The sequence below is a fragment of the Haliaeetus leucocephalus genome, unplaced genomic scaffold (assembly GCF_000737465.1).
Source record: "Haliaeetus leucocephalus isolate CR32 unplaced genomic scaffold, Haliaeetus_leucocephalus-4.0 Scaffold953, whole genome shotgun sequence".
Lineage (NCBI taxonomy): Eukaryota > Metazoa > Chordata > Aves > Accipitriformes > Accipitridae > Haliaeetus > Haliaeetus leucocephalus.
In genome coordinates, this window is record NW_010973389.1 from 2,696,817 (window position 1) to 2,707,223 (window position 10,407).

Consider the following 10,407-nt stretch of genomic DNA (forward strand, 5'->3'; position numbering starts at 1 on the left):
CAGATTTGGGCACGGATTCCTCAATTTCAACTGAAAATTTCAACTGACCTCTTAGAAGAAGTCAACCAAGACTTCTAAAATGCTGATGTCAGTGCGATGTTGAAATGAGGAAATGTACAATGAGGAAAACCAAGCTCCAGGGCATGTTCTCCCACCATTCTGTTGGGCACATTGGCTTTACTCAAGTCTAACCACGGCCCATGATGATTTGATGGGGTGTACAAGTCCAATGCACACCTCAGCTCAGATTATTTAAGTCCCTGAGAAATCGCATGCAAGAGACAAAAGCCCTCCTATCTAATGGCTGAGGTCCACAGCCAAAAAACTTGGTGAACTCTGTCCAGGAAACATCTACCGAAAGAAACCCATCACCGGCACACAGGAATTGCTCAGTAACTGTGGTTGTAACCTAGTTATGAGGGATGTGTGTGAGAGGAAGGAAAGGAGCTGAGCTCTTGCTAGTGTTCAATTCATCAAGGACATCTTAAATGCATCATTTAATGAGACAAAGAGACACCACAAGTCAAATAATGTTCAAAAGTAGGATCAAGGATAAAACATGAATATTAGGCAAGAGTGGATAAGAAAAGAAGATATGCCAGTGCCAAAGGTACTGCCAAGAGGTTAAAACTGCCACCTGCATTTCAGTCCTCAAATATTAAATAAGGCAACTTTTGGCCCATGGTCCCATGGCATATAATAGCTTCTCTTGATCTCCCTCAGTGCCCCTTGTCCTTACTGAAGCAGGATAACTGCTTTACCTACCCAAAAACCCACATAGCTGCCCAGCTGTAGCTGTTGAATACAAGTGAGCTTGGGAGCAGAAAGAAGGAGAAATGGTACCTCTGACTTATACTGATGGACAAAGGACCAGCTTGGACAGTCGCAAAGCAAGAACCGTGAAACCACTGCTTTGGTTCTCCTAATTTACTGCTGCTTCCTTCCCAGTAGTGCCACCATGAACTCAGTAACCAGGAAAATAAAACAAAAAAAAAAGGCGATTCATGTTTTATCTGATTTCTTATTGCAAGGTTTCAAACAGCCAAGCTGCCTATCACCAACTTGAAGATAAAAGTCAAAGCAGCATTGAGTCAGCTGGCACAAGCTCATTTATTACCAGATAATACCTCCAAACCTCCCAAACCAACTCTGCAGCCATCAGAGCCACTGCTTCCCTGGACAGTGCCCGGGAATTACTTGCAAATGAAACGCAACCAGATTTATTGCTTCTGCAACCCTGGAAATTCAAGTTACAGAGTGACGCTACATTTTGTTTTGCCAATGCTAATCTAATACCTTTTTAAAGGTGCATACGTTTCACCCTGTTGGCTTCCAACACTGAATTAGCAGCTCTGCTAAGCTTCAGAATAAATGAGACGAGCATGCCCTCTGGGTGAAATCCCTTGTTGTAATCTTTATTCAAAACACACTGCTTTGGAGCCTTGCATGCATTGCCAAAAATCGCCTTGAGGTTTGCTCTTAAGATGGCAATTTGCATATCAACATTTTGCTGCAGAGCTTACCCAATGTCCCCACTATTATTTTAATACTCAACTGTGGGCGGCCCCCTGAGCGGCACACAGAAGTGCACGCTAAAAATACTCTTGCCTTCCCCACCGGCTCCACACATGACCACAGCTAATGCCGGCTCGGATGCAAAACCAGGAGCGATGGCATCCATCCGCCTCTCGAGGAGGATGCACAGGCTCCTAAGTGCTCGAAAAACATGCCAAGAAGCATAAAAGTACCTCTGCATGGATGGAGGAAGAATGCACGCAGCAGCTGGAGGAGGATGGCTGCAGAAAGAGCCAGTTTTGCAGTCAAGGAAAGCAGCAGAGGTTTATCCGAGTGCAAGATATACTTGGGAAAACACATTAAGAGGTAATAAAGCGGGCGAGGAAGGCATCGCCCAGGACATGAATTTAAGATGATGCTGAACAGAAGAAGGGAAAGAAACCTCATGCACAGAACAGGAGAGATGCCAGGCGAATGTGAGCGCAGCCTGATTCATGCCCCAGAAGGGAGATGCTGGTCCCATCAGCAGCATTGTGTTGATGAAAGCACACAAAAAAACCATGGATTGCAGGTTTTTCTGTGCCCTCCTCCCCCTTACCCAGCAAACCCCTGTCTCGGAGGTTGTAATTATTTTTTGGCAAAGTGTCAACAGGTCCAGGAAATGAAACCAAAAACCAGAGTTATTTCTGAGATGCATCGCAGGGAGCCAGCATTGGAGCCCGGCTATGAAATCAGCAAGTGCAAGGCCACCCTCATCAGCTTAGGAAAGCAACTTTGCAAAGTGCCATGCAGCCAGCCAGGCAAAATAACCACCCTCGGTCTGCCCAGGAAGACAAGTAATGGATATGGAGCACAATGAACCACCAGAAAACATTGCTTCAGTCAACTACCAGGGCTTTATCACGGGGCTGTTAGGCTTTGAGATGGCGTCCATCAAGATGGCATCCACACAGCCCTTATCTGACCATGATAACTACCTGCCTGTCTGCGCTATGGGAGAGGTGCAAGGAGGACATCAGGTCCGCAAGTCTTCCTCCAACAAAGCTGTCGTAAAGGAAGGCAGGCAAGGGGCTCCATCTGTATGTAAAAGACTGGTGAAGACCACTCATCGCCCTACCCTGAAGGCCACCACCTGCTTCCAAGGAGTTAGACTATTGCTCCAACCCAGGAAGAACTACAGATTTTGAAACACAATTTGCTTGCAAAAAGCAAAGCTTTATGTTCTCGCTCTTCTCTCTGCCAGCAAAGAAAAGCAGCAAAAGCTGAACCCTCCCAGCAGAAGGATATTGCACCCCAATGAGGCTGAAGAAGCCAGCAGCATCTCAAGCCCACGAACCAACCACCAAGGAAAACACAAAAATTCTTTCTGGTCTTACCAGGAGCCAAAGGAAAAGGCACAGCCAAAGCCAGAAGGTGCAGGGAGGCAGGAGGCAAGTGCCCCTCTTTATATATATACACTCTCTTTATATTCTATGTTCAAATGCCTTCCAAACAGGACTAGGACCCACAGCCCTGTTTCCAAGTATGGGATTATACTAAACTGTGATTAATTTAAAAAAAGGATGACAAACACAATGTCTTAGGAAAGAACTCGACAAAGAGAGAAGAAGAAGCCTGTAGACCTCAGACCCCATGGGATAGCTCTATATACAAAAGGAAACAAAGATATGTCCAAATAATGTGCAGAGAGGAAAAAAAAAGCACACCTTGGGTTCCATGCACAAAGAAGAGGATCTTTACAATTAAATTGCAGGTATTTCCATGAGGGGAGTTAAAAAAAAACCAACACAGGACTGAAATATTTTCCACTGCCCCATGTTTGGGGAAAAGAAACCCATCTGCTTGAAGCTCTAAAGATGATAATCAGGAAAATATCTGTAGTGCAACTGTCAGCCTGCTTTTTCAAATTCAAAGTCCAGTCAGTCAGAGCATCCTGGTTTACTGTAATATTGCAGCACTGTTTACACCACTTGCTAAGATGCATGTCCAAGGGACCGATTTTGGCACTCGGCTAGGACAGCAACCCATTACATTTTTAGAAAAACAACCCATACCTATGAAACTTCCCTGCGGTGCATGATCAATACTTAAAAGGGCTTTGGAAAGCACGCAGCTGTTCTCTAAAACAGAAGTGTCAGAAAGCTTAGGACAGCATTTCTGGGGCTTCAACGCCCACATTTTGCCACCTACTTCCATCTTTGGGCACTTGCAGTTAATGGAAGTTGAAGGTCCTTGACACTGAGAAACCGAGCCACTAACATGCAGTGGCCTTAACACAAGTATGACCTTTTTTTTTTTTTAATTCATTATTTATCATTAGTAAAAGTAGTCCTAGTAAAATGACTTGATTCTTCACCGTCACTACAAGTGTGGATAACTTTACAACCTGTATAAGATGGTACGCAAGAGAATGGTAAGCGTCAGCAGGCCAGGCACGCTTCCCTGATCACAGCTATGCTTATTTACCATGGCCTGATCCTGCCCACACTGATCCCACTGCTCTGTCCACAGCAGCTTCAGCAGAAAAAGACTGAAATTTTCAATTCTTTAAAACAAAAGCAAAAAAAACAGCGCATAAAAGCAAACAGAAACACATGCACTATTATTATAATATATGATATATATTTTTTCTGATATGCTATATTATAAATTGTTATTTTATATATATATACACACATACACACATGTATACAACTTTAATTTCTCATGCTTTTTGCACTGAGTATCTGCTCCTGGCCACGACCTGCAGCAGAATATTTGATGGGACTGACAGTAGGACTACTCTCCAGCAGTAACAGGCACTCAGGTAAGAGTGGCTGGGGGTACATCAGGCAGATGACAGAAGACATCAAAACATTTGGGAAAATAAATCACATCTCATGCTATTTAGCAGTATGTTTAAAGTTGTATAAATTAGGTATTTTAGAAATCAGGAGATTCTTGTGAGAGAGCTAATAGTGTCACAAGGGATCGTAAATCAATTGTTTGGGGGGGGGGCGGAGCCAAAAGCTGCTTTAAGGTATAGCTCTTGCTTCACTCTGCAAGAAGGAAAAGCTCAAGATCTGCAGCTCCCAACAGAACGGTGCAGCTACATGGAAGATGGTAAAAAAACGACATAGATAGATCTACACCTTAATGCAAAGCACGTACTCTCATACAGCCACATGATTATTTTTTTTTTGCCACTGGGAATAGAAAACGCAGGTCATTAGAGTTAACTTCAGGCTCTTTTAATTACCATTTTAAAAAAAAATTGCTTTCTCATTAATAAAGATCCATGGCAAATAGAAGGGACTTTCAGTCACCGGCGGGATGTTGAACAAGTGCCTGTGCACAACCAGCACTGTAAGTAAATAATCTGCATTATGACCCTTCAAAAAACATCAAGCCCACATGTTGGAAGAGGGATGCTTCGACAGAAGCAATGGCAACATTACGCGAACTCAAGGGATCGCTGTCTGCAGCTCCCGTTTCCGGGTGGATGAAGCTCAATAAATAGCAAACAAAGAAAATATGTCTTGTACAGCATTATATTAAACAAGGTGTTACCCAGCGAGTCAGCACAGTTCCTGCAGCATCATCGAACTTCCCCATCGCCAAACAGATGCACAACAGGGTTTTTTCTCCCCTCTCCAAAATTAGAAGAACGCAGAGCATAACAAACATCTCCAGGCTAGGACATAGAATGCTGCAAAGTATTTGCTAATAATTCAGCTCAAACGTAATTGCAATTATCTACAGTTAGTTGCAACCACTGCTCCCTCTGATAAAAAGCACTTTTTTTAGATGCTAATATGTTTTCCAAACAAATCTATCTGCATTAAAAATTTCAATACTGGTTACCTAACCAAGGACTAAATTCGAGGGGGAAATTTCGATGAGAAGCAGAGTTTTTTGAATGAAAACCTCTGCCTTTGCAGAGCACAGACTGGACTTTCCCTACAGTTAATTTTACCTAAACTCAAAGCTACCGTTGTACAGCTTGCAAACCCAGTGAGACATTGTCCAAATACTCTCCAAACAGCCTGGGAGAATTTTTCCCCCGCAAGACACCCCCAGATTGGGGCACATGAGCTGGACAGTGAGCACCATTGCATGAGGGCTGTGGTCATAGTCATGAGACGTCACACGGCGATAAATGAATAAGGGAATTTCAAGGGAAAAAAGAAAAATTAAGAAGAAACAGCATTCATGGCCGTATATGCCTCCACCACAGAGTTCCTGAGCTATCTGCTCATATGAGTTTTTTTACAAAGCAACCATTAATAGCAAGTTTGGGAGTTCCCTCATACCATACTCGAGTCTCTGGCATCTCACACAGCAAAGAAATGGGTTAATCCAAAAATTTGGGTCACAACACCTCCAAATCTGCCTGGTTTTCACATGCAGAAAAATGAAGAAGCCACCTCCCTCCTCCACTCGGAAGCATCACAAGAAGATTCATTATAAACTGGAAAAAAAAGCACCAAGCATGATCAAAATCTCTCATGGAAGAAGAAAATGTTTTATTTTACAGAAATAAGGACTATGGCAACCTACAGCACAACAGGGTTGGAATAAAATCCTACAGCACGGCTGTCTCCTGCACGCCTTTACTCCATGCACCAGATGATGGAGGAGTCCTATAGGGGGGAAAAAAATACATGGCCAAGTTATTCACAACTACAATCATAATAAATGTATGCAGCAGGGGAAGTAGGACAAATAAAGTCCCCATAACCTCGAAAAAATCACATTTTTGCAACATGTGGCTTTGCAGCGGGGGTGACAGCAGAACAAGAACAAAACAAACACTACACAATGAAAAGCATAAACCATTTTGCAGTTATTTTCTGCTTTTATTTAAGGAAGAGATTACAGAGATAGCAAAGAAATCACAGCCTAACCCAACACAAGCATTTACTTCAAAAAAAAAGAAAAAAAAAGTAAATTTACTAAAAAAAAAGTAAGTATAGGTATTGCAGCTGAGTTCAACTTCATTCAAGGAGAGGCTGGAAAATGTGCAGATTTTGCTTTCAGCATCCCAGCAGATGAGTAGCCAAACAAACCTAAACTGCCCTTAGGAGAGTTTTTTCCTACAGCTCTGAATTCCAGCAATACAGCATTAAAAAACACCTGCTGATACACAGTTTCTTCTTTTTTTTTGTACCCATCTTCAGTATAGAATTGAAAAAGCAACTGATCACCAATGCGATCTTTGTTTTCTAATGGCACTGCAAGCAAAGCAGTGGGGAAAAAAAAATAATTCATCCTGCCCCTTTTATTTTTTTTTAGTTAAATGCTATTTTTTCCATCATCAGAAACACTGAAGAGCAGAGACGTGCCCATGCACTGCAACAAAGAGATGGCACCTGCCTACTGAATTTCCTGACTAGTGACACTACGAATTAAAAAGAAGAGTTTTAAATAGAAGCCTCCCTGCAAGTGTTAAATCAGATTAATTTAACTCTTTTGCATTATTTTAATCTTGCATACCATCATTTGCAAGGCAAGCAGAAAAAAAAAAAAGAGGGTGGGATTCTTATCTTGACCATATTCCTTTGGAAACACAGTGTATTATTAAAAAACCACAAATAACCTTTCTGACAGCAAAAGACATGCTTCCAGTTCCTTTGCAGTAGGGCGACAGTGCAAATTTTAGCCATAGCTTTCTGGGCACCCAACATCAAGAGATGGGCACGAGCTTCCCTTCATCCTTGTAACGCTTAACGCCGCTGCTGGCAACGCCAACACAAGTTTGTGGCCAGATTTTGTATTTGCACATGTCAAAAAGTATGCTGCAAAAGAATAAAATGCAATTTGAAGGGTTGGTGATGCTGCTAGAGGACAAGTTTTGCAACATTTCCCCAGCAAGCGCCGGCACGTAGGCACACTCCAATGCTTCATTTTTTGAGTTAAGCTCATGCTTAAGTATCTGCGTTACATTTAAACCAAATAGATCATGCCGTAGGCAAACACATGTGCTTTTACGGTCAGAAAGGCACCACCAACCATGTCCTGGGTGGAAGGAACCAGTCCTCCATCCACTCATCATGTCTCACGGGGATCAGACCTGGATGCTCAAGTCCTTCCCAGTGCAAGCAGCCTTTGCCCTGATGGTGATGACTCCAACCCTACATAAAACACGGGCAGATGCTCCTCCTACCCACACAAAGCCCTCATGTGTCACAGATTTCCGCGGTCCCTGCAGCACCAGCAACCCTCAGAAGACCCATAAAAAGCCAAGCGAGAGCCACCTACCCACCCCGCTGCCCAAACTAACTGAAGTGTAGGGAGGAGGATAACAAAGATGGGAAAAGTAAATTAAATTTTTTTAAAAGTTCTTTCCATTTTCATATAGCAGAATGTGTTTATGGTACAGGCAGGGAATCAAAAGAATTATTTTTATCTTGATATTATTTACCCTTTCACACTTGCTATTTAAATATCTCTGAATTCCCAGAAGAACCAGCAATTCAAAATACCATTTGATATATATTTATAAGCAAGGGGAAGCACAGACTCATTCATTTTCAGCTTGCCTACTTTTTTTTTTTTTTAAATTAGATTTTAAGTGCTGTAATATTGATTTGCAAATTTATCAAGACACAGAAGTATTATTTCTCCTCTACTCTAAGTAAAGAGTCTCCAGCCCCGGTGCAGGCATTTTGCTGGCTGGGAGACCTGGTCACACCAGAGAGTCGCATGGTGAGGAGCAAATGATGAGAGATTTTAAATAATTTAAAAAAAAAATATATATATATATATATCAAGAGAGTTGTGAGAAAAGGAATAAGGTTTCTTGCACAAGAGAGGATGGGAATAAAGACTTTAATATTAAAAATCTCTGTTCTACCAATCTCTGTAGCCAACCTCAGCTAAATAACTTGCAGCCATTGCACAAGAGGCAACCCTGGATGCCAGGAAAACCGCAGCAGCACAGCGTAATGCTGCAAAACTCCTCTGAACCCAGCAACTGCCAATATCCCTCTAGGAGGGATGCATCGTATCCAAAATATCTTATTTTAGACACGATGGGAGGAGGTAACAGAGATGGAGAACTAGCCAAGGAGCTGGGATTGCAGCAGGACATGTGGTTGCACACTGCCTAGCCTCTTGGATGTCTGTCAAAGCCACATCAGCAGCGGTTGTGGGTTTTTTGTTTGTTTAATTGCAATAATATACACAAGCAAACCAGCAGGGCGGGAGGCTTCAGAGAGAGCAACAGGGGTTATTTGTCACTTGGCTGATGGCTGGAGAGAAGGAATCAGCACATCATTAGCACCCCAGAAAAAGCCCAGAGACCCACCTGGAGGTGAGATGAGATGGAAAGGGACATTGCAGCTGGAGAAGGTCGCAGAGCAGGAAGGCATGGAGGGGCCAGACAGCAGCTAGCCTGTGTCATAGGTGATTTAAAGACCTGAACTATCTGCATCAACTCCTGGACCAAGGCAATACAGGTACCAACAAGGCAAGATGGGGCATTGCATATTCACAGCCCCATTGCAAAGGGAAATACCAGCCTGGAAAAAGGGGTAAAAGCTGGATAAAATACGAACCTTATTGCTATTGCTACTGGATGAAGAAAAAAAAGGGGAAAAACCCTCGTAGTTTAGTCCAGCCTTCCCAGTCCACACACCACACAGCTAGTAAAAATTTAGGATTTAGCAGGATGAAGCACAAAGAACAAAACTTCAGACCACCACCCCACGCACATGTTATCCCCAGCTTTGCAAAACAGACGACCACTTGTTTCTGCAGCACTCCCAGACACGAGGACGCATCTCGAGCTGCAAATGTCACGGAATACTTCAAATGCAAAGAAGCAGAGGTTTTGCAGCCTGTATTCAGTGTGATGGTGGAAGAATGAAAGTGTGCTTTTAGGTTTCCAAACCCTCTGCTTTTTGATATGCACACAAAGACACCGAGCAGTTCAGTGGAAACACAAGATTTCCCCAGCAAAGTCCACTCCAGCGCCAGATGCTGCAGGTTAATTGTACCATGCAGCTAGGGCGAGCTTTTACTGAAAGCATCGAACCACAAACACGTTGAAGTACAAAAGCAACAAAAAAAGTTTCTGCAGTCAGCCAAGGACTACTGCAGAAAGTGGTGCTTTATACATTTAAAAGTAGTTTTATTTCCTCTCCTTCCACTTCAAGTCCATCTCACTGACTCATTTATGGTTAAAGCTTCCTGAATTAGCCTGGAAGGAAAAAAAAATAAATAAATACCATTATACCCTATGCGAGGTTAAAACTGAGCCAAAACCTGTTATTTAACTATAACATGGGTCACAAAGCAGTTCCCAATGTTGCCATCACACCGGAGGTCGACACATCAACCTTTCGTTGTGTTAAGCAACCACGGGACAGTGTCATGCTGACTGCTGGTGGCAAAGCACACGCGGGGACCTCCCATCTTCGCCCAGTCGCTGGCCACATGAGACACAAGCACAATCCTTGGGAGAGCACAGCATCCTTGACACGCATGTCCCGCCTTGGTCGCACCCCTTGCTTAAGGCCAGCCCTGCTCCCAGGTTGCAAACGCAGACCTCTGTGTGCAAGCCGCGTCCCTAAGCAACACATACAGCCCCACATAAGGCCAGCCTTACCCCAAGGCTGCACACACACACACCTGTGCAAGGCCAGCCCTGTCCCCGAGCTACACCCGCACAACTTGTGCGATGCCAACCGTATCCCCAGGCTACACACACACCCTTGTGCAAGGCCAGCCCCGTCCCCAAGATGAACACACACGCTACACAACAACCAGCCCCGTCCCCAAGATGAACACACACACACACGCCCTGTGCCAGGCCAGCCCTGTCCCCAGGCTGCACACACACCCTGTGCAACGCCAGCCGTATCCCCAAGATGCACATAAACACCCTGTGGAAGGCCAGCCCTGTCCCTG